This window comes from Microtus ochrogaster, linkage group LG4, assembly GCF_000317375.1.
Source record: "Microtus ochrogaster isolate Prairie Vole_2 linkage group LG4, MicOch1.0, whole genome shotgun sequence".
NCBI classification, from domain to species: domain Eukaryota; kingdom Metazoa; phylum Chordata; class Mammalia; order Rodentia; family Cricetidae; genus Microtus; species Microtus ochrogaster.
In genome coordinates this window covers 32,339,889-32,344,584 of record NC_022030.1, presented here as the reverse complement: position 1 = coordinate 32,344,584, position 4,696 = coordinate 32,339,889, and the positions used below count along the sequence as shown (strand labels likewise).

Below are 4,696 nucleotides of genomic sequence, written 5' to 3'. Positions count from 1 at the left end.
GCCACAGTTCTGGGGGTCAGAGTCAGGTGGCAGGCTTTTCCACACCTACCTCCAAGTTTTGGGGAAAAATATTTTAGGGATGGGAGGAAGCAGAAACGAAAACATAAACAAATCCCAAAACCTTGCTCTTGTTTCTCCTAAAGGCAATGCGCTACACAACACTTCCATCCCTGCATGATGGTCTGTAGTCCGCTCCAAGCACACCAGAAAAGGAGAACCAGTCAGGGACTCTGGCTTCTGCTGACTTTTGCTTCTGTGATGGGTGTGGCTGCACGGTCACCTTTCAATAGCAGATGTCAAGACAAGGATAGGGTATGGGGACAGTCCCTCGGGAAGCTGTTCCTCCTGTCTGCTGCTGGAATACATCAATGGTATCCTATCCTGCATCTCCAGCTGGGCTGGGGTGTCTGTTTCTTTGATTGGTTGTCCATCAAACCGGAATCGAATCTGCCTCATTGACAAGCCCTGCCTCTCGCAGTAGGCCTTCATCAGCTTGCTCAGTGGCCTATGACTCTTGACCTTGAACTGCACCACTGAGCCATCCTGTCCCGCCACTTTCAGGTCGATATGGTCATTCTGTCTTCACTCCCTCCTTGGGCTTCTCTTCCGACATGGTTGGGCTTCGGCTGTGGTGGCGAGAAGCGCAGCAAGAACCTGTGGCTCTGGAGCAGGCAAGTCATGCTCTCTGCCTTGCCTCACACCCCTAGCAGCACTGTTAACAAACAAAAAAACCTCAGAAGCTTTTAATGTGCATTCTTTTCTTTCTTGTGTCAGCTGTCAATAATTGCATGCCAAATCCTATAGCAACGTTCCACGTATCTCCACATTCTGTTTCCCAAAAAGGAAGCGGAAGTATATGGGACATGAAATAAATAAGGACCAGGCCTGGAACAATGGATCAGCAGATAAGAGCACTTGCTGCCTTCACAGAGGACCAGGTTTCAGTTCTAAGACCCCATGTCAGGCGGCCCACAACCAGCTGTAACTCCATCTCCTGGGGATCCAGCACCCTATTATGGGATCCAGTGGAACATAAAACAAATATGTGTAAGTCCTAAATAGATAAAAGAATATGAGGTACAGGTTTGTAGTGCCTTTGATGTTACATTGACTGAAATGCTCCTCATTATGTAGCCTATCTAGTTCCATGGAAACATGCACCAGTAATATGACATCTCTCAGAGAGTGGTGCCTTGCATGTCCTATGACAGAAGGTACAAAGCCTATAGATACAAAATGTTCTTTAAAAAGTGTATAATTACAAAAACTAGCATAAGAAAAACCAATAGATGTAACAAGCACAGAAAACATCCTTTGACACTTGCAAAGGTCTCAAGATTTTACTCACAAATCAAATCCAGATTAACCTGTAACAAATAGCTGCCAAAGTTAAATAAAAAAGAAATGGTTTATGTTAGCCAAAAAGGATAAAAAATATAAAGTAAGCATGGTTATTGAGATAATTTTTCTAGCTTATTCCATTGGAAAACAAAACACTCAAGTAAAACAATGAAATAATTTGAGGTTGGTATAAAACTAAGATTTCCTAATACATAGTCTCAACTGAATGGTAATCCTTTGGTGATTTTTTTAAATATTTATTTCTTTATTTTTTAAAATTTATGTTTCACATCTACCCACATGATAGACTTATTTGAGTATATGATTAAATAATTATTCTGATAGAGGTCCTGGGCAATTACAATACCAATATTCTGTCTATGAAAGTATACCATTTGGTAACATCATTCAGTTGTCCTTGATGGATGGAGTTCTAGATTCATCTGACACTTCTCTATCTCTTTCCTTCACATACATTTATGGGTTTTTGTTTGTTTGTTTGTTTGTTTTGAGACAGGGCTTCACTATGTAATCCTGGCTGTCCTGAATGAAACCTACTCTGTAGACCAGGCTAGCCTCGAACTCATAGAGATCTGCCTGCCTCTGCCTCCTGAGTGCTGTGATTAAAGGTTTTCTTTTAATAAATTTTTAAAGATTCTTATTTATTTATTTATTTGTGCACATTTTTTGTATTTTGCCTGCATGGATTGTTTGTGTGAGGGTATCAAATCCTCTAGAACTGGAGTTACAGACAGATGTGAGCTGTCATGTGGGTGTTGGAAATTGAACCAGGGTCCTCTGGAAGAACAGCTTGTACTCTTAACCCCTAAGCTATCTCTCCAATCCACATTTTATGTATTTCAATGAATGAACTTGAAAAGAGTCATCGTTTTACTTTATTCTCAAAGTATATCTTATATTCATTGAGCAAATTAAAAGAACTAATTCAAGAATTTGATGCTCTTTATTATTTAGATATATTGATACATGGGCTAATTATTTTAAATTAATTACATGTATATTACAAGTGTGGTATGACATTTCTTTAAATAAAACTACAATAGGTATATTGCCATACACCTGTAACACAACCATATGGGATATGACCCAGTAGAATTATCAGAAGTTTGAGGAATGCTTTGGCTACATTGTGGGTTGCTAGGCAACCTGCTCTACAATGTAATAACAGTGAGAGCATGCTCAAAACAACTTAAACTGCATGATGGAAAACTAGATATCACTTGAAGCCTCAAATGTCATATTATTAATTCTAATACTAGGGTATTATACAAAAAATTAGGATGCATAACTAATTCATGGAATTTCTGTGTTCCCTAAAGAAGTTAAAAATAACTTTAAAAAATTACAAATTCATGCTTCATGTGAGTAGTTTACCTATTTGAGAATAATAGTCTTTAACTTTGGAGATATTTACTTATTTAAATGTTAAACTTTCATGTTAAGTTTAAAGACACTAAGATATACAGTCTTACTGAAATAATGTCCTCACAAGCATCTCCACTCTATTATTTCTTTGCAGTAAAGGTATTAAAACTCAGATTCATTGACCTAGGCACCATTATGCAATAATACCCTATGACTTGATATGTAGCATTCCAAAGATGATACCTATAGATTTGTACTGATGTATTTTAAAACTTACTGTAATTTATCAAAAATTATTATAAAATGGGAGAGATTTATTTCTAAGATATTTCACATTCATACATATTGAATTTCAATGCAGTATTTACTTTAAAGAGTGATGGAAGATTTAAACAAATCTTCACAAATGATCACACAATTGCACATTAGGTTGAGAAATGCCTACCTGGATGGTTTTGCATTTCTATGAACTGCATTAATATGTAAGTCTCTAAACACATATTTAAATGCTGAGTTAATAAAAATAAATCTCCCATGTATTGTTCTAGACATCATTTACCAACAGTTCTTAATGCACTGAGGCATCTTTCCATGGATTTAAAATTTAAGACCATGGGTTGTGTTTATAAGAATGATTGCAGGCATTTTCAAAAGAATAAAGAAAAGAAGCTGTGTCAGATACCATTATATTCAATCATTCACAGATTAAAGGAACATAATAGGAGTACTTACAAAATGCATCTTCAGAAGCTTACTGTAAATGGAGATACCCTGGTTTCTGTTTGAGAACATGGATGCTTTACAATTATGGGCTGTTTTTCATTCAAAACTTTACTATCTGTCTGTTCTGTTTTTTACACTTGTAAATTTAACTAAGTATGGCCAGAAGCTGTCTCTGTACATACTCTAATTTTGGACAAAAAGCTTTCTGCCTGTGCAGTGAGAAGATTAACCCATTCTTATAGTAAGTAGCTTAGTTTTTAGCAAATGAGAGCAACCAACTACTGCTAACCTGAATCAGTTGACAGGTTGATCCTGGTTGAATGGAATGACTGACAAACTGTGGCCTGTCCAGCTGCTTTTGTAAATCAATTCCACTTTCTCGACACCACTTCTCTTTTTTCCTCTCTAAAAATGTTTTCCAGCCATATGGAAGTCTTGGATTAATGAATTTATGCTGTTTCTTGGGCAAACCTGTTCTCAAAACATTTCTTGTTCAATTGTATGGACTTTTATAGAACTCTGTAATAGTTTGAATGAGAAATATGTCCCAAAGGCTTAGTATTTTGAACATATCTTCCCCAGTTGGTGACACTTCTTAGGCAGGTGGTTCAGAATTGTTAGAGAAAGTACATCTTTGAAATGAACTCAAGGGATACATACCTGTATCTCATATTCAATTCTCTACTTCAGGCTTAGAGTTAAGGATGTAATTTTTCAGCTTCCTTCTCTGGACACTAGCTGTCATGTCTCCTTTGACATTCTGGGTTTTTAGTCTAGAACTTAAGGCCAAATAAATTTTTCCTTTTTGTGTAAGGCACCATGACCACAGCAACTCTTAGACATTGAATCACTAATTGGGGATTGCTTACAGAGTCAGAGGTTTAGTCTCTTATCATCATGGTAGGAAGCATGACAGTTCATAGGTAGATATGGTGCTGTAGAAGGAAGGAGCTGATATTTCTACATTCGGATTGGCAGACAGAAGAGAGAGAGAGACAGAGAGACAGACAGAGGGAAAGCGACAGAAAGAGACAGAGACAGAGAGAGACAGAGAGACAGAGAGACAGAGGGGGGTACTGGGCTCAAGCATTTGAAACCACAAGCACTAACCCTGTGACACATTTCCTCCATTATAGCCACACCTACTCCTATAAGGACACACCTAATAGTGACCAATAATTCAAATATATAAGCCAATTCCTATTCAACCCACAGCACTTTTAGAAGTAACTTTTGGTCATGGTGT

General features: G+C 37.4%; 1 pseudogene; it reads right to left on the bottom strand.

Annotated features, from left to right (window-relative positions):
- Positions 1–283: 283 nt before the first annotated feature.
- LOC101989019 lies at positions 284–613 on the bottom strand (annotated as a pseudogene).
- Between the last annotated feature and the right edge of the window lie 4,083 nt (positions 614–4,696).